The following is a 21,273-nucleotide window of genomic DNA, read 5'->3' as shown; positions in this document are numbered from 1 at the left end:
GACCTGTTTGAGAGTTGGGTCCTGTATATTTCTCCACTTCTAACTTCACACCTCATGGTTTGTAAGCTCCTTTGAGTTCAGATCCATTCTGACATCATGTTGTACGTCTCTTATATTCACATGAGACATTGAGGCACTTTTATGGGATCAAGTTGTTTATTCTATATAAACACATCAGGAGCTATAACTGGAACATATATTTAAGGTAACTGACTGACTCATTACTTCAAACACACTCACATATGCATCTCCATTCATGCCTGCATTCACTCTGACTGATATACAAAATGGCACTGATCTTGCACATGCTCAATAACTTATATGCACATGCTGTCTAACTACAGTGGCTCACTAGGTACAAAAAAACACAATGATCTACATACATTATAGTGTCTTTTGGGAAAACTACCACCCACACTAATTATTCCATTGATAAAACACCCCTAAGAGTTGACCCAATAGTCAGGGATCTGGGAACACTTGTAGATAGTAATCTGGTCTTTGTCCAACATGTGGCCAAAGTTATAAAAAAAATCATTCTATGTTGACCAACTTATAAGTAAGAGCATAGCATCTAGGTCCAAGGAAGCCATAGTGCCACTTTATTCAGCCTTTATCAAACCCATCATTGAGTATAATGCCCCCCTTCATGATGTACCTGAGCAGACATTTGCACCAGTTGGAATGCCCATAAAGGTTCCTTACCAGGAGAATCCAGGGTATAAACATATTGTCATGTATGGATCGCCTATCTCTACACTTGGTCTTCTACAGGTTACTGAGAGGTGATATATGTCTGGCATACAAGTCATCCTCAGATACACTTCTGATGGACCTTTTGCACATCTGCAAAAAGAACAGCATCAAAGCCAAGAATTTAAATTTTGCTTGTGACATAAATAATACACTGGCAAGACTGACGTGTCTCAGAGGATCACCATGCTCTAGAACAGGCTCCTCATTCATGAGAAGAGGAGTCTATCCCTAACCTTATTTAAGACTAAACTTAACCAGTGGATGGGAAACTAGAACTTTACCCTGGATCTGGCCCCTATGTCTCTGATAAAGGCAGATTGTAATGCCTAAACTAACCCCCCCCCACACACACACACACAGCTGTTAGAAACTTCCTAACTTACATGCCCATGATATGCAGGGACACAACTGGGTTGGATTGCACAGCATGGCTTATAAAGGCCCTACTGGTTGTTAGCCTAGTATACCGCTGAACCTCTGAACCTATAAACAAATATAAAGATGCTTAAGAAATGGGGATGAAGAAACTTGTATATTTATTCTTTTTCAAACACTGCATCAATTTACTTAAAATATATACATCCATATGTCTGGGCAATAATTTGAGCAATTTATGCCTACATAAATTCAACTAATAAGTATCATTGTTTAAGATTCACAAAATGTTTCTATTTTAAATTGCTGTAATGGAGTAATGAAAGCAAAGTGCATTTTGAGACAGAGAAAGATACAAGTCTTTTGAATAAAGTTTTAATAGAAGGAGAACTAAGTCAGATGAGGAAAGAACAGATGCAGACAGACTTGATACACATTTATTTAGATATTTTTCTTGCTTAGAAATAACATTTTTGGGAGAACCCATTCTGTGTGGAGTCAAAGAGAAAAGAAGCATAATATAGCATAAGCTAACAAAATGAGAAAGAAATGTATGGACATAAATTGTTGATACAGAGAGATGTGGTACAGGTAAAGCAACAATAAGCAATAAACAAAGAAATACAGTGAATTGATTATAATAATATGATAGAAACACAACAAGCACTGATTGGAATATATAACACAGGTGTGTGTGAATGTTTGCACTAACAGATAAAGGCATGTAAAGTAGTTAAACAAAGGAAGAAATGATAGTGTGTATCAACTTAACTCCCCAAATCCAAATTCACAGAAACTGCACTATCAATTGGATGCTTGTGGAGGTAAATGTCCAGGTCCTCCTCCAAGTGGACAGATGAAGGAAGTATGTGCTTCAACTAGAAACTGAACCTGGGCTATCCAGCAAATCATTCTGTTTGTACTACCACTAAGCTATTCAACAGCTTATAACGGTCTAAGGATCATTACACTATCAAATATATGTGATACACTCAAACCTAACACTGAGAGCACAGGAAGTACAGCTAAACATCTTTCTTATTTCTTTACTTTTTGTATTTTTCTAACTCATTTTTGTTACATTTATACAGAGAAAAAACAAACAGCATCATGAATACAATATATATATATATATATATATATATATATATATATATATATATATATATATATATATGTATATATATCTATATATATATATATATATATATATATATATATATATATATATATGTATATATATATATATATATATATTTATAAAACCATGTCAAAAGGTGCACTTCATATTCACAACTTTTATCCAAATATAATTCACTACACCATCACCCCCATTTCACAGCAAAATTCTATTTCTATTTTTATTCATTCCTGGGGGAATAGAAGCCTAATTTTACTCTAGACTTTATATTCTCCATGAAGCCTAGCTTTACTCTACACTTTGTATTTTCTGTGAAGCCTAGCTTTACTCTACACTTTTTATTCTCCATTAGCACGCACTTGTATGCAAACATACCACCACTCGTCTTTTCTCATATACTCCTTTCTTATTAGCCTCACTCACATCTTTATTACAGTACCAAGACCCTCCAATCTCGTATCATCTTTGATTAGTCTATTATATAAATGGAGCTACATCTCCCTATCTTGCAACCCTCCTAGTCCCCCTATCACTCAGCATCTCAGTCCCAAACCCTTATCTCAACAAATGCCTTCATTCTGTTGCGTTAACCTTCCCACTCACTGCAACTGTGTACCTTATGACCTTCTCTAAATTTTTTCTTTATATACCACCCAAGTGTCAGTACTAACATCCTCTTCTCCCCTACTGCCAACATATGTAAATGACTGATTTCCAACTTGTCACACGTTCAACAAGCCATCAAGCCATGTCTAGTATTTTCAGTTTTTTTTCCCATTGTGGAGTAACCTGCATTTAAGACTGAAAAATGTCCCAACGTGTTATACTCCATTCGCTAACTTTCATACTACCATTATCTTATTCTCTGGAACATATGTTATTTTAGCTGTTTCAGCTCAATTTCCCCTGACTTTCTCCAAAATTCTTATGCATTTTTATTTACTTAGCCCTTTTGCACCTCAAATATTCATTGCTAAGCACTATTTTTCTCCCTGGACTATCATTTCCCTTTTGGTGTTCATGCAAGTCTAGGTTTTATCAAACAGTCCATTTCTTTCAATCTGCAGGTTTTTTTTACTTTCAAAATATTTCAACTCCCTACTCTCTTTGTTATCTAGTAAATACACTACATAATTTAAATACCGTCTTTCCTGTCCACTAGGCCCTTCTTAAAACCTTCTCTTGCTTTTTCAACAGGATCTTCAGCTCCTCAGTTCTTGTACCACCTCTGCCTCCCTATGTAAGTCCTCTAACTGCTTTCATTCTTGCCATCTGTACATGTTGTCATCCATTGGTCTCCTTCTCCTGACCCATCACTGTTTCCCTATATTCTCCATGACAAAACTAGACTACATTCTCTACTAAGTCTCTACGTTGTGTTCATCTCCATCATGGACATCTATAAATTCAGCAGAGCTTTACCACTTCTCTTTCTCGCCAGTCGGATTTATTACAGCATGCATTCTGAAGTCTCTCCTCCTTCTTGTCTACTAGCACTAATGTCACATGCCTTAATAAACACGGAATTAGAGGTAAAACTAGTGATCTCACAACTCGTATTCTGTCCAACATATTTTCTACCTCCCTGACAATCTCATACTATCCCACACATTTTCCCTTATATCCTTTCATTTCTTAACCATCTTCTCATATAATTTAGGGTACATTCTAACTCCTGGCTATCTGGCTCCTGTTTATGAATATGGTTAAACCATCCCTTCTCCGATGAATAGTTTTAGTCATGGAACATATATGTTGTATCTCTGTTTTAAATACTGTGATTAGATGACTTTATACAATCTCATGTTTGATTGTCACACTAGCCTTCACAGCCTGGGTTGTGCCTGAAAACGGACCCTGGTGCAGTTTATTTATCCAGTTAAGACATTTTAACTAAATAAATAAAAGAGACTCCAGCTGAAAATCTGAATCAACTTGTACTGCCAGTGTATGGCATCTTTTGATTTACTATATGTAGCTGGTAGGATTGTGAGATATGAAAATTAATTTATTTTAAATGTTGTTTTTTTTTTTAAGAAAGTTTGCTTTCAATGTCTACTTTCAGGTTTAGTTTCTTAAATTAATTCTCAGTTTATCTGATCAATGTCATTCCCAGAAGCCATATGTGTATGCCACAGTGAAAAAATATTTCAAGAACTTTCTGCAGAGTAGGGGTATGCATCGCAACCCCTACATCCCCTTACTTAGTATAGCCATCACTGCTGCTGCTGTACTACTATAGGGAGTGGAGAAATATTGCTAAAAATGTATATTTTTCAGGATTATCACTAGTGTTCTCATGTATGAATGTATACAATGCATACTTGCACACACATTTTTATGTCACGCCATCATAGCATGACATTTAGTAACATATAATGTGAACTATAAAATAAGGGCACAACAGATCAAACATCTGTTTAGAGGTCCTTTAATCCTTATACATTTAATTATTGCAAAACAGGAAAAGCAGTAGCTCAACACAAATTTCTAATCACAAACAAAAATAAAAAAAGAGAAAGAGAGAAATAAAATATAAAACATGAAAAGCAGAAAGGTCAAGAAATACATTTTCTAACATATATGTTAAATTTTATTTTAATGGCATTGCAGATACATATTACAGAAAATGTGCTCTTTCTGAGATATGAAGATAGTTTACTGACTCTAGTTTTAAACTTAGAACTGTAAAGTGGAGAAAGATTCTTTTGTGAATAATTAAAGCATGCCTGAAAAAATACTTTGGGGAATAATGCAGCTCAAGAAGGAAGATGGTCATACATATGCACAAGGCATATTTTAAAAGGGAATTGAATTGATTACGTAATATCAAAAGTATTATAGCCACTGGATTAAGCAGACATCAGATGCAGTCCCAAGGCCAAACACTGCAATACCCCAGAAGAGTTTTACTTCAAGGGTATTAACTGTGTGATCAGTTTTTGTTTAAGAGCAATACTGTCTTCTTTGGAAAACATGAGTTCTATAGACACAGTAAAAAGGAGTCCTAAAATGAACTTGAACATCTCATAGCATCTCCAATGAGTCATGTTAAATCACTTGCTCCATACACATTTTAAATTTACGTAGTGCTGTTGTTACTATTCATACTTTTAGATGGAAACAGATTATTGTTTTACTCCAGAAACTTACCCAAGTAAAACGTAGGCAATGCAAACTATTATACAAAAAGCTTCAGAATGTGTCAGTCATTCTTAGAGATTTCTCAGTACTGCAGTCTATACTTCATTGTTGTTGAAACAGATGAAACATTTATATATACATATACCCTTTTCAAAATGCTTTCAATTATCCAGCAATCCACATTGCAGTTACTTCCTTATTAGCTTACCATTGTTCTCTTTGCTTTTAAGTTTTTCTTAATAAATAAAAGACACTTTATTGCCCTTTTTTCAGTTGTTGTGTTTTATTATTTTGTTATCAGGTATATTCTACAGTTCTGCAAAATGTGCATCTAATTACGAGTAGCAACAACTGTTTGGTAATCTGATCATACAAAATGGGCTATGATAAATGATATAGCTCATGCCAATGGATATCAAACTGTCTGTACTTAATGAAAATGTACTGAGGAGTAGAAATTAACAAGAAGATACATCTGTCTAGTGCATAGAATGTATCTGTAGCCATTTTGTTATATACAGCATTTTACTCAAAAGAAAAATGTATAAATGGAGAATCTGACCAATGAAAAAGAATCATCAGCGCATCCCCTGTAGTTCAAAACCCTTACGGTACTGCTTGATGAAGCCTCAACACCCTGACACAAGATTCTCTGACAACGCCGGCATTCACACTGAATTGTGCCAGTAGTAAGTGCCATTTCCAGGTCATTGCAACATTACCCTCTTATAATGCAACCATGTTGTTGATTATATAATTTAGGTGGTACAGGAGGACTTGAAAGCAATGTTTTTGTGCAGTTTGTTTCAGGGAGTTGAGATTCGCTGAATTAGCATTTGTCCATTCATTGTGGAAGCACTTCTACATTTTGCGAGTTACATTACATTTGTTTTATGGCAGAAAGTGACTATAAGCATAACTGCTATTCCCTTTCTAGGGCCTTACTATTCTACTCCGTTCGATGCCTACCTAAATCCACCTTTCTGATGTTGGTTCTACATTGTATTTTCTGTTTCCTCATCCTGTACCAAGTCATACCAACAGACTTTCTTTTATAAAAACATTAATTTCTCTATTTTTAATGATAGCCTGTATGCTCTGCGTGTCGCCCTGAGTCCTTTGGCTGTATCATTGTTTAAATCATACCTACAGTTTTCTGTGTCTGCTTCACTCTATTATGTATGCTCACTCATATCATGGTCCCTTGTTCCACATTTCTACAGTCACTTGCATGGTATGTGTTTTCAGTATGGATGTTTCCTCTCTTTCTCTAAGCACTATACTTTCCATGACTCTTAATCAGGTTTGCTTACAAAAACTTCTAATTTCACTGCTTTGCCATTTTATTGTGTATTCATGGCATTTTGCAAGCAGATATCATAATGTTTATGTAGAAGAAACTTTCCGCAATAGTGATACACCTTTTGTATCCATAAAATAAAGTAAAAATTATGTCAAAGGAAGGAATGTCTAATGGAAAAAAATAGAGAAGCTTACAAATGACAATAAAACTTAAACTCTGATGTCATAAATGGACTGGTTAAGGATACACTTGCTTTGTAACGGGTCTATATTAATAGCCTGAAATGACAAATGCTCGAGTCTATGTACATCAATACATAAAGGTCAATGTACATAAACAGCGAAACACGAAAACCGCAAAATTCAAAACACTGAACGTGTTTCCTGTTCAGCAGCATGATGGTGGGAATAAGGAAATATATCCTTTTCCCCACTGTAGTGCAGTCTCAGATTTTGGTATATTAAGGTAAGGGGGTGTGGGGGGCAAATCCCCCACATGGGGGTTGCAGGGGGGCTTGCACCCCTACAAAAATGTGTTAAAGCAATTATTTATTGTAATTTTTTACTTACCTGTGTGGCATGTTCTGGTGATGTAACTCGTTCGGCGTTTCAAATTTTGCAGTTTTCGTGTTTCGCTGTTTATGTACATTGACCTTTATGTGTCAATGTACATAGACTCGAGCATTTGTTGTTTCGGACTATTAATATAGACCCCTTTATAACAGATAGATAAAAATCAGCAAAGATGGATTCAGCAAGTTGAACTCAGTGCGAATTAAGACAGTAGCAATATTAACTTACTTCTTATGTGTGCAAAAGTGAAGCACTGAGAAGGAACAAAATGATAAGTGAGAAAATAAATCCGGGCATTGTAGATTATGTATAGTGAGAATTCCAGAAAGAATTACAGACAAAGAGTTTGAAGCAAGGATAAATCATAATATTGTGAGACTCTGAAAATTCTTAAGGAGAATAATTTGCAAAAGCTAAAGCTAAAAATCCTACCCATAAAATCCCAGATAATATACATGGTTGTTTAATTAACAGCACCCTTGTTATACTCCTCTTAAAAACTTTCAACTTAACCTCAACAATAGAGAATGTTCTTGACTAATGGAAATATGGATATAGTTATATGCATCATGTGACCATGCCTGAAATCCCAGGAAATATAGACCCATCAGCCTAGCAAGCATAACTTGCAACGCCAAGTTGAATATTATACAAAAGTCAATATTAAAAAATCTTATTGCTTAAGCTCCCCACAACATGACTTTGCCTATAAGAGATCGTGTCTACTTCATTTAAAAAATGTCTTCCAGAAAATCACTGAAGCTATTGATAGTGACAATACAATAAATGCAATATGCCTGGATCTATCTAGGGCCTTGGGTACTATTCCCCATGCTGAAATTGCAAAGAACCTTAAAGGCCTAAATGTAGATTCTTGCTTTGCAACATGGATAACAAATTGGTTAACAAACAGAACTCGTATAGTTAAAGGAGTAGATGATACCACACGAAACAAAGATGTGACTGGGGGTATACCTGATGGCTGAGTATTGGGACTTATTTTGATCAGCTTCTACTTCTCGGATATGCAAACAGTTAACCTAGGCATATAATCAACTGAATATGACAGTGACTACAATACAGATGTTGTCTTTGCTCAGCATTTGATACAGTGTTACTACAGCAAATACTAAACAAATACTAAATATTTGGTAAAAATATTTCAGCAGTAACTTAAAAGTACTGAAAACACCTCAATCAAGATCGACATGGTCATCAGATATCTTAGAACCTTTGCAGTAAACTGCCTATCCCTGGACCACAATGAAAGCAGTCACATAATACTTCTTTTTTCCTTATTGCCATGTGCTATTCCCATGAAGCACACTCTCTCCTTTGTTTTCAAATTAATATTTTCTCTGCTGTTATCCTTTTGTAATTTTTTTACTGCTTATTTACGCTTTGCAAAATTACTTCTGAACTACTGTAAACTGTTTGGAGCTTTTCTCCCCTGGCCTCCACTGAAAAAGGCTATGCTAGTTATCCCAGATGGACTTTAACTTGTAATCAGAGAGTCACAGTGGCACAGAAGAAAACATTGTCACTTCACAGCAAGAGGTCATCTGGTTCAATTTCTCAGCTGGGGTGCCTTCTATGTGGAATCTGCATGTCCTCCCTGTGTTTACGTACATTTCTAAAGATTACTTAATTTTGTTACCAAATTCCAAACACATAGCGTAGTAAGATTGGACACCCTAAATTGGCTTTAGGTGTGAGTGAGCATGTAAGTGTGTAGTATGGAAGAACAGCCATAGCAGGGCTAGTCACCTGATTGTGGGAAATTTGGCTTTAGCTGATTGTCACTGTCACAGCGACACTCCCACTCCATATGCAAAAATGGGAAAATGGATTGTGGATGTGAATGGATGGAAATGCTGAATAAAATAAATACAGTTAGGTACTGTGTATAGGTATCTAAGTGACCCCCCCAGGGGTCTCAATAAAACACTTGTATGACTGGGACCACTATGTAATATTGAAATTCCACAATCCCAAGACTCGAAACCCCGAGGACCAGAATTACGAGATTGCGGAATCTCGAACATTAAAAAAAAAAGTAAAACATCCAACAGACTATTCTAACCTGTATGCAGGGGTCAAGCCTCCCTGCACCCCCCACACCCCCTGCAACTTAAATATACCAACTACGAGATCGCACTATAGTGGAGTGAATGGCAAAGTTCCCGTTCCGCACTTTACGACAATCCCCAGTCACTACTTTAGAGTTTCCACAATCCTGAAATTCTGGTCCTCGGGATTTCGAGTCACGGGATTGTGGAATTTCAATATTGTGTAGTGATCCCGTCTGACTACAAATAATGTAACTATGCTTGTTCATATTTATAAATGTATGTTTGCATTTTGTGAAGAACTTAAAAATGTTGTTAATTATAGGATAAACTTTTTAAGAGGAAAAACTGAAGAATTTTGGGATCCGAGTTAATAAGTTAAGAAAGGAAAAGAAAACAAAAACAATGACCACAGACAAATACTATTCTGAATGGATGAAATAGCAGGGGTAGAGATAACAGGTGTGCTGCAGCACATGAAATAAAATAAAACAAAGAACAGAGAGATACGTTAACACATAACAGAGATTCATCTACAAAATGAGATTTTAGGAGATAGGAAGGGTATGAATAATATAGTTATTATGATATTGGGAAAAGTACAGAGAAAAAGAGAAAAAGTTAAAGACAGCATATGGAAGCAAAGCAAGTATAATGAAGGGACAGACAAAAGCAATCATTTAAGAATAAAAATGCTACTGATCTGCATACTTTGGGGAATAGTTCAACTCATGCGAAGCAGCCATGTTCAAGGAAGACTGTGTTTAGGAGCCAAGTACCCAAAGACAAGTTTTATCCAGTTTAGGAGGAAGAAAAAGGAAGGGCGTGTTGGAGGAAAGGGAAGATAGTAAAAGCAAATGAGGGGCTAGAAGAAAAGAGGCAGGCAAAAAGAGTAGTGATATGAATTTGGAAAATGTCTGTGGTAAATGAGCAGAACGATGTGAGAATGGGACATGGTCCTTTTTTCATTTGAGATGTTAACCAGATAAAATCTGAAGGCACAGATATATAGAATAGGACTACAAGTCACAAGAATGAGAACTGTATCAGAGATAGTAGGTGGATGAAATGGTAAAGGGCACTAAGGTACAAGTTGTGGGGGAAAGGGGCTGTGTACAGCCTAGATGGCTCTTTCAGGTAGGTTTATCAGGAAAGGGGATGATTGGCAATGGGACCAAAAATTAGAGGTATGATTACAGAATGTCAGAATTACATTGTATTTGATATATAACAGTTTGAATGGAGGAAGATAATGCTGTAGTTGGCAAGCAACATTAAAAAAAAGAGTTGTACTGAATTACAAAGAGAATCGTAAACACTGAGAATCAAGAGATGTGCTTAAAAAGAGAGACAAAGATGTTTAGAAGTGGTCAGAAAATATGCATTCTGTATAGTAGGGCATTTGTTGTGATTCGCATGGAGAGTTTCTTGATGAAGGTGAATACTCCTGGATTGGCAGATGTAAAAGAGATAATGAGGAGAACTTTGGATCATGAATATGTAACAATGAGAATATGTATACTGGATTGGGTAATAGAAGAAATGGGGGTGTGATCCAAGATTAAGTTTGCAAAAAACATGCATACATATATATGAGGCACTCAACTTAAAATAAATTTAGTAGAGTCAGGGAATAAGCAATACCAAGTCCAGTGAAAGAAAGAGAAAAGTTAATCACTGTTAATGAAGAAAAGGAAGTGACAACAGATGAGGATATAAGAAGAGCTATGACTGAGTTCTATGAGAAGTTATACTCAAACAGAAGGCCAATGGAAAAAGTAGAAGAAACATGGCAGAGAAAATGGTTTCAAGTTAGGAAAAAATATGAAAATGTCAGACAGACTGAATATGAAGACAGATGAAAGGAATATCAAGACAGCAATATAAGAATTAAAGGAATGGTAGTTGATGTGGGTGGCTTGCTATTTGATTTTTTTAAATACAGCATTTATGAAACAAATGACAATAATGTATAATCAGTCTGTGAAGAAAGAAGTCATAAGGGTGAGGAAGGTTGTTGTGTTAGCACAAATAACAGAAAAGTGAATTATTGAGACATCCTTTTATTTATTTATTGCAAGTCTCTACTGAATATGGATATAGAAAGAATGGAAAAAATGACAGTGGTATTACACAGTAAATTAAATTAATGAATTAAATGAAAGAAAGAAAGGCAAATCAGGGCTTGTTATAGGAAGGCATTTGGGTAGACAATTGGTGAGAGCTAAATCCTTGTGTAAAGAAACTGGAGAGAAGGAGAGTGAGGGAGAGACAGAAAAGGCAATAAAAGGCAGGAGTAGATTTGGTAGACATTAACAAGGCCGCTAATTCAATGAATCGCCTTTCTTAATAGAGGTGGAAGAAAGAGGTCTTTAACACTGATTCATCATTTGCCTGAAAGCATTGCTTTATAAACCAAAGATCAGAGCATAATTCCTGAAGAGACTGATAGATGAGATCAAGGTTTAGATGGCTAAGAGGCAGAGGTCCCCATGCCCAATTTTTATTTACAATAGCTGAGGAAGTATTTGATAGAAAAATAAGAGATACTATAAAAACAATGAAAAGACGGAGATAGGGATGGCCCTGCACTGGTAGCTAAGGTGAATATATGATGAAGTAGCCATGAATTAATTTAGGATTAGAAAAGAGAAGATGAGAACATTGCAGACAATAAAGAAAAACAGTAAGCAAGTGATGGAGTGTATGCTACCAGCAAAGCTTTTAATTTCAGCAAAACCTTGGATGGTTAAAGACTAATGCCTCTGGCTAATATTTGTAATATGCATTTGAGGGGAATTACATTAGAAAGACAAAGAAGCTTTTTTCAATAGACACTATCTAAGAAATCTTTATACCATAAGTAAAGATGGCATGATTCCAAAAGCTATGATGTGGTCAGTGAAAAACATAGAATACTGTACTGCCATTTCATTGGGGAAAAGTGTATAATGTATGATTGTCTTTGCTGAGTACAACACTGAGGTGACAATGTTGTACTTCTGGGCTGACGTATTAACTTGTATGAGAGGTTTCTTTTCCATCATAAAGCTTGAGTATGACCTAAGCGGTAATTACAAGACTAAAGCATCATAAAATGTACATTCTGCTGGATTCAAGTTCCTATAAGTCATAAGGGATTATCTTGAAATGTCTTACCATACATATTTTGCATTTGATTCTCGTAAGTAGGTGGCTTTAAGAGCTGTGTGATGGCAGATGATGTGTGGATTGAAGGAAAGAGTGATAATATGAATGCTAGAGATGATAATGATATGGTTACTACACAGAAAAAGAGAAGAATTAGATTGGATTTGAGGAGACAATAGGAGGTCACCAGACAGGACAATGCAAGAAAAAGTATGAAAAGATATGGGATGTATAGATATGGGAAGAGTTTGTAAGAGAATCAGTGGGAAGCAGTTTGTCACAGAATAAAATTAAGGGACAGGTGGTAGAGAACAAAGAAAGAGATGAAAGTAGATGGACGCCTAGACTAGGGACAGGAAGCACTGTCACATGAGCAGAGTGAAACACAGCCAGTGGTGGCCATTCTGTAGCCAACTACACTGGGAGATCAAAATGGAAGTGGGCATGGAGGGACACAAGGAACGGAGACTCAAAATGTAAACCAGACAGGGCAGAGTGCAGGGTGTATAATAAGCCCACAGGATGAATAGAAAGGGGATAACTGCAACAGAGAAAGGAATGCAAATATCACAGAAAATGAGGGGAGATAAATCTGATGCATGTCAAGGAGAAAGAATGGATTTAAAGGTGAAAAAACATGAAGTAGAAAGAAGGACATGACAGTCAATATGGAAAACGAGAATCTTTTTTTTAAGTTCTTACCCAAATAAGCCCACTGGACAAAATTGTCCCTTTTCAGGGGAGACCTTACAGAGCTATCTGGTTAAGTAGCTCAGAGTTACACAACAAGCAAAAGAAGGCTCAGGGAATCAGACCCTGGACTCCAGGAAGAATCTCGGGTTACATGAAAACCAGTTTAAACGTTTAGACTTAATAGTACATAGGAAAGGCAACTATGGCAGTCAGTGAGTGAAGGTGATCCAATGTGCTTTGTGACTATAAGCACTGAAAACCTGAAGAGGTGTTTGAAAGCAGGGCCATGGTGAGCTCAGAGAGTTATCATTATATGCAGAGGTGGCATTCAAAGAAATGTTACCTTTGGTAACAGAATGTGTGACAAGAAGGGATTACATTAGAAGAAAATAATGGCAGCCTGGACTACTAGACTAGGAAAAAGATTTTGGGACTGGCAGAAGAGTGGTGAAGACCTGGTAGAGATCAGCACTCTGTCATTGGCAGGCTCAGTCTTAGATAAGAACAGTTCTCATCTGTGTTGGACAGGTATGCCTCAATAATTGTACATTTAAACAAGGAGTAACTGCAAAAAATGTTGAATGAGCTGATGCAGACTTCAGACACAGACAGAGGGCAGATGAAGAAAACAAACACAAAGCAACAGAGGAATAAACAAGGTGACTTTCAAAATGGCTATTAGTGGTTTGCAGTACAAGGGAGTTTTGGGGGGAGGGGCATTGAACTGCAAACCGTGATGGATGAGAAAGTAGTGACATTACTAATATGACACAAGTTTTTGTGAATGACAAGAGGATTTTGTGAAGTTTTAGAGGAAGACAAATACCTCAAATGGAAGGGAATACTAGGCCAGCTGGGATGAGAACCTAAGGGAAATAACCTTATCCTTCAGTAGATCCCTGGAACTTTGCACTCTAACGTCTAGTAATTCTATTCTAAACATTTTCACAAAGTAAACTTATATCCTCACAGTTCAAACAAATGCTCATATAGCTAAAACTAAAAGTGTTAATAAGGAAGATACATAGAATACTATTATGCAAAGACTAATAATTGCAGTTGTAGCATTCATTATCGTAGGCCTTAGAATGGGTTTTACAATTCACAATAAACATCGTAAGTAATATTTTATCAGACTTTTTAAAAACAGTTCACAATATCGCAATGTCTCAATAACCATTTAAGCTATAGAGTTATTTGTCAGGAACACTTGCATCTAGCTGTGCTCTTTCCCATAACATTAATCACTTTTATATGTGTCACTTGGTTATTGTGGTATTAACAGCAATATGACGAGTTGGCTGGGTATAATAATAGGAATAGAATATGTAGAATTTTAATATCTGGTTAGCTGCACCTGACTAAGGCCCAGTATATTTTGGGCTGCCGATTGTGTAAGATTAAGAAGAAATCTTTCTGTGATCTCTATGCTGCATGGTTTTGGCATGGCTAATGTAAATAAAAACAGAGAAGATTAAATGACTGGAGTGGAACTGTGATGATCCTAGACAAACACATGGGTTTAACAGGATTATGTGTTTTATAAATTATTCATTCTAACATCCTCTATGTCAGAAGAGGAAGATAAGAGACTGGGGAGGAAATAGTGGTGTTCAGTAAATGATGAGTTTTGATATTACCAAAGTTTTGAAATTGTCAGCTGCAGAAAGGGGAATTACAGCTTCAGGAATACAATCACAGTGGCAGTTGACCAGAAGATCAGACAATGAGTGGTTTAGACAGCTGATGGGCGCTGCCCTTGAAAGGAAAGATTTGTGGATATTATCAACAAAACACAAAAAGGGGGGTTAGGAATATAAAGCTAAATGATCTGTTAGCCAACAGTGATCATACATTGAATTGATTACAGTAGAAGGAGGGAATTCTGGTGAGCTAAGAGACAGAATTAAATATGATTTGGGGGTCTGGGAGAATGAGGGGTGAATGAAGAAACCAAATAAAATGGTTCAGGAGTGTAGCCTTAGGGCTACCGATACGGGATTGAGGAAGAATCAGCAAACAAAAAAAGATTAAAGACAGTCTGTATATATATATATATATATATATATATATATATATATATATATATATATATATATATATACTAAATCCAGGAACTGCACAATACCGACACTGAAAATACCGATGCCCAGAAGAACGAAACTATACAAAATACAGAAATCAACAAAACAACAAAATAACCCCAAAATCAGCAATAACAACATGTATGCAGGGGGGCAAGCCCCCCTGCTCCCCCCATGTGGGGGCTCCACCCCCTCACCCCCCATAACATATATATATACCTACTCAGAGATCACACTACACTTGGGAGAATGGCAAACTTACCTTTACGCACTATACTGCAATCTCCATTATTCGCCGTCGGGCTTCTGAAGTTTCGTGCTTCTGGGCATCAGTACTGTAGGCATCAGTATTGTGTGGTTTTGGGCTTTCGTAGTGTTCCCATATATATATATATATATATATATATATATATATATATATATATATATATGGGTCTACTTCATTTCACCTAACTTCCAATTCACTGACTTTCATTTCACTGACCCCATTTCACTGAAATTTCATTTGACTGACACTTCATTTCACTGACAGTTCATTTGACTGACAAGTATTATTAGCAAGAAAATGGAATATGCCCCCTTCCCCGCTGTAGTGCGACCCTGGAGTTAGAATATATAGATGGTATATATGATATTGTTAAGTTTTGATATAATATTGCTTAGTAAAAAAGTATGGGGCTGCCCCCACACCCATAGGGCTGTGCCTCACACCCCCAACTATATATTCTAACTCCAGGGTCCAAGTCTAAACCTCAAGATGCACGCACTCCAGACTCTCCTCAGTATGAATTATATCGATATCTGTGCAGTAACAGAAATCTGGTTCAAGGCTCCCGAAAGCACCCCAGCACTAACAGGTTATACTTCATACCATGCTTTTCGGCCCCAAAACTCAGACCGAACCACAAAAGGAGGGGGAGTATCCATATTTATCAAAGATACCCACACCTCCAGGTTAGTGGCACTGCATTAAGCATCGGAGCCCATCCATGTGCAACTAACAGTGGGCGAAAATGCCTTTCAGATTGTAGCCTGCTACAGACCACCCGCCCAAACACAGGAACCTCACTCGGCTTTCCTGAGAACACTGGAGAATATGAAGGTCTCTCCAAACACCATTATATTGGGTGACTTCAACTACCCAAACATTGATTGGGAAAACTACTCAAGCCCAAACACCCTCACCCAATGGTTCCTAGAATTTCTAAACTCAAATGCTATGGAACAACTGGTCACCACTCCCACAAGAGGGGAAAACATATTGGATCTGGTCATCACCAACATGGGGTCTCTGTGTTCCACACCAGAGGTTTACCCCTCATTGGTAAGATCAGACCATAAACTAATCTCACTGGACATCCATATTCCATCCCCACCCCCAGCCAAGGTAACCAAGGTGAAGAACTTTTCAAAAGCAAACTTCACACTTCTCAAAACCGAGGTGGAATCTTTCAAAGCCCTCGGGCCAGTGGAAAATATGACCCAAAATGCAGAATCCTTTATAAAAGCATTCTATGGACACCTACAGGAATGCATGGAGCATGTTATCCCAAATAAAACCAAGACTCACTCCTCCAAAGGCAGGAGACCTGTCTGGTGGACCCCAGCCATAAATAAGCTATACAAAAGAAGGAGAAAGCTACTACATGATAGAGCAAAATCCCAAAAAGGGAAGGCGTCTCTGATCAGGACTAGCAAGAAACTATGATCCCTCATAAAATCATCTAAGGCCAGCTTCAAAAGAAAAACTGCACAAGACACTAAAGATAATCACAAGGCCTTCTTTAGTTATGTCAGAAACCTGGCAGACAACTCCCAGATATGCTCTGAGCTAGTGCAAAATGACAAAAAATACACTGAACCCACAGACATTGCCAACATCCTGGCAGAAAGGTTCAGTGCAAACCCCCCCCCCCCAAAAAAAAGCAAATGTCTATCCCAACAGAGTATAGCCTTTCTGAGATCACAGATGCACAGGTGAGAAATGCCCTCTCCAAAGCAAAAAACACAGCATCAATGGGACCAAATGGTGTCCCGGGCTGTGTGTTACACGAGCTCCAAGAAGAACTCAACCCTCATATAAAGTCACTGTTCAATCTCAGCCTTACTACAGGATATGCACCCAAGGAATGGCGTACAGCAACAGTGGTCCCACTCCACAAAAGTGGTGCCACAACAGACCCTGGAAACTATCGCCCTATAAGCCTGACTAGCCTGGTCTGCAAAGCTATGGAGAGTATCATCATGGAAATCATAAACAAAGACATTGGGAACCTCCAGACACTGGATCCTACTCAATTCGGCTTTGTTAAGGGCAGATCTTTCCTCTTGAACCTGGTCGACCTCTTTGAAACAGTTACCAAAGCCATAGATGAAGGGAAGGTAGTCCACACAGCCTACCTGGACCTCGCAAAAGCCTTTGACACAATACCCCACTCAGGCATCATAAATAAGCTCACCAGCTTAAATATCAACCCCTATGTCACAAGATGGGTTGCAAACTGGCTCAGGGAAAGAACCCACATGGTCAGAATAGCAGGTGCCATGTCAGACTCTAAACCAGTTACAAGTGGCGTCCCACAAGGCTCAGTCCTGGGACCTCTCTTGTTCGGTATATATTTTTCCGAGGTACAGGCTAACATGGGTGGACTATGGCTGACCAAGTTCGCAGATGACTGAAACTGGATGCCATAATCGACTCTCCGGCTGACACAAGCATCCTCCAAAAGAGTCTCACAGAGATGGATAACTGGTGCCAGAACCATGGTCTAAAGCTAAATGCCAAAAAGTGCATAGTCATCCCCTTTGGGAAAAACAAAGTGCCCACAAATTACCACATAGGTGGTAATCCATTAAGTACGGAAGAAGTAATTAGGGACTTGGGGACCCAAGTAGATAGCAATCTCTCCTTTGACAATCACCTTGCCAAAGTGGTTAGAAAGACCTTCTATATAGCCCACCTTATCACAAAAGGGTTCACATCTAGATCAAGAGAGGTCATTGTGCCCCTCTCCTCATCACTTATCAGGCCCATATATGAATACAATGCCCCATTTGGGATGTACCTTACCCGACACCTGCAGCAAATGGAAAGACCCCAAAAGTACCTCACCAAGAGGATCAAGGGGCTCAAACAGGTGCCCTATGCAGTTCGGCTAAAGAAACTCCAGCTCTACTCAGTTGCATACCGCCTACTCAGAGGCGATCTGTGTCTGACGTATAAAGCCATGTCCAACCCAGAATTAATGGACATGCTTCACCTCAGGAAATTCAAATCCCTTAGAGCTACATGCTCCAGGGACTTGAACCTCAGCACAGAAATAAATAGGACATGCTGGAGGGACAGATTCATATCCCAGAGGCTCCCCTCACTCTGGAACAAAATCTCAATCCATGTTAGGCAGAGCTCCTCACTGACCCTCTTCAAGAGAAATCTTGACAAGTGGATGGGACATCGTAAGTTTACCCCTGGGATCTCTTCTGTGTCCCTGCTTGACAGAGGTACAGTAAACTAACCTTAAAAGGACTGCCTTCTGTGACCTACTATACAGAGGCACAGTCAACTAATCTAATAGGGTGGCGAAAGCCAAACACACCCTGGCTAGGCTTATAAATGCCCTAGGGCAGATAGCCTAGTATCAGCCTATGAACCTATGAACCTATATTTCACCTCAAAGTACAAGAAAGAATAGAAAAGGATGACATGCTAGGAGTTACGCTGAGTAGAGTGCTAAGAGCAGTTGACATGAAATGGAATAGGTAAGGATAGGAGAAAGATAGGGAAATGCTGATATAAAAGAAATAATGCAGAAAGATATGCTGTACTGTCTTTGATGAACCTCAGGAATCTAGGCAATAAATAGACAGATCCATTGAAAGAGATCATTCCAAGATCTCTGAGCTGTGTACAACTGCTTCAAGGACTGAAAGATGGCAAATGTGTCACAGTTTCTAGGGCAGAAGAAAAGTCTTAAAAAGTACAGGATTTGGTAGCCTAAAACCATAGACAATGAAAGTCAGACAGACTGCTGACAGAAAATCTGATCAGTTTCTTAGAGATGAAGAATCTCCAAGACAAAAGCCTACATAGGTACAAGGCCACTTGAAAATGAATTACTTATATGAGTGTGTTAGAAGAGATCCTGACAGAGATTTACTGGTAGACCTAGTCTACCTAGACATCACCAAGATACCTGATGTAGTCCTGTACAGTAAGCATGCAGAAAAGTTTCATGATGTAGCATAAGATTGAATCCAAGAAACTGTGTCCTTTTAAGATAGCAGGGTAGAACACAAAAGGCGGTGTTGTGTGGAATGTTCTGGAATAAGTGGGGTATGCAATGTCCCCAGAGTTCAGTCTCGGAAGCACTAAATTTCATTGTGCATGTTTCAGAAATATCTTAGGCAAAATAGAATAGGACCAAACTCTGTGCTGATAAGATTCTAACAAGTGATATGTAAAGGCTTAGCAAAACAGAGAGGTGACATTCTAGATTTACTGTAGACAAATGCAAAGTATTTTACTTTGTCTAAAAAATGCTGACATTAAATAACATTTGATGAGACTGATACAGGTGGCAACAGACCAGGAAAACATTATGCAGCATTGATTACATCTGCAGTGGACCATCATGTATGGAGTGAAAGAGGTAGAATGATGAGGTGTATTCTTATGATAATAAACTTTAGAGGCAAAAAAGTATTGATCCCACTCATTTTAAATACTGCCTGTAATTCTGGAAGTTATACAGGCATTTCCAGGGACCCCAGTTTCTGATTTCCCAGAAAAATTGCCAGAATGATGTTAAACAGCCATTTAGTTTGTGTGGTGAAAACCATATTTAGGATCTTTGCATCACTCAAGGACAACCCTTTACTACAGAAATCAGTTTTGCATGATATAGCCATGACTGAGCACGATATAGCCATTCTGAGGCATTATAAGTCTACTCCCTGAGTGAATAGGAAGGCTTGTCTAGTACATCAGAGAGAGAGAGAGAGGGAGAGAAAGAAGTAAAACTGAACATCAGGAATAAATCAGTTTTATCTGTGGCAGAACATATACAAATTGTAATGCATTTCTTCGTTGTTTTCCTTCAAGAAACAGCTAATAGAAAATATTCTGTGGGAGACTTGTTGACTAGAAGAAGATTAGAACTGAGTTGTTGTAGTGAACTCTGAGGCCAGCATTTTGCTGAACTTAAACCATGGACCTGTTTGCTGTAAAGGGAAAAGTAAAAGTTGTGGTCAAACTTATAGATGAACAGATGGAAAATGGTATAGAAAACTACAAAGCACATATCAGCATAATAAGTCAAATATTGTAGGTACAATGTGGTCACTATTAATGTATTTATTCATTCATTCATTCGAGTACACTCAGACATCTGAAGTGTACACAGTCAATAAAGAGATAGAGACAGAGAATGAGTGTGTGTGTGTGTGTGTGTATACTGAGTAGATTACTGTGACAATTATCTATGTACTTTCACATCTAGTGTTTGTAATGTTTTGTACAGTATACATCTGAAAGTAATCAGATGAAATATATTATTTACAATCAAACATCTTACATGCACACATTTAATAAAGTCTCTCTAATTAGTGGGCTCAATGACCATGTCTGGCTGAAAACTGACTGACCCTTGCTGTCCTTTGATCACAGTTAAACAGTCATCAATCTAATATAGCAAGATGATGTTTGCATGAGAAAACAAGCAGAAATATGTTACTGTGGCTTATTTTTTTATTTGATCACAATCAAACATCTGAGGAGTACATACATAGCAAAGTGACTAGAATGAAGTGCCACTGTAGCTGGATGAAAATGGCTGACCCCAGCTATTGTTAGATCACAAGTAAACAGGCTCTGCTTTGCTGTAATACAGCCCTACCCACTTTAATTAACCTCTCTCATTCTGATGCTTTCTGTATCACTTTGATATGAAGTCATCAACCTCCACTTTATGGGTATCAGTAATCATAA

Source organism: Protopterus annectens, chromosome 15.part0 (assembly GCF_019279795.1).
Source record: "Protopterus annectens isolate FY-2018-M chromosome 15.part0, PAN1.0, whole genome shotgun sequence".
NCBI lineage: Eukaryota > Metazoa > Chordata > Ceratodontiformes > Protopteridae > Protopterus > Protopterus annectens.
This window is presented reverse-complemented; position numbering follows the sequence as displayed.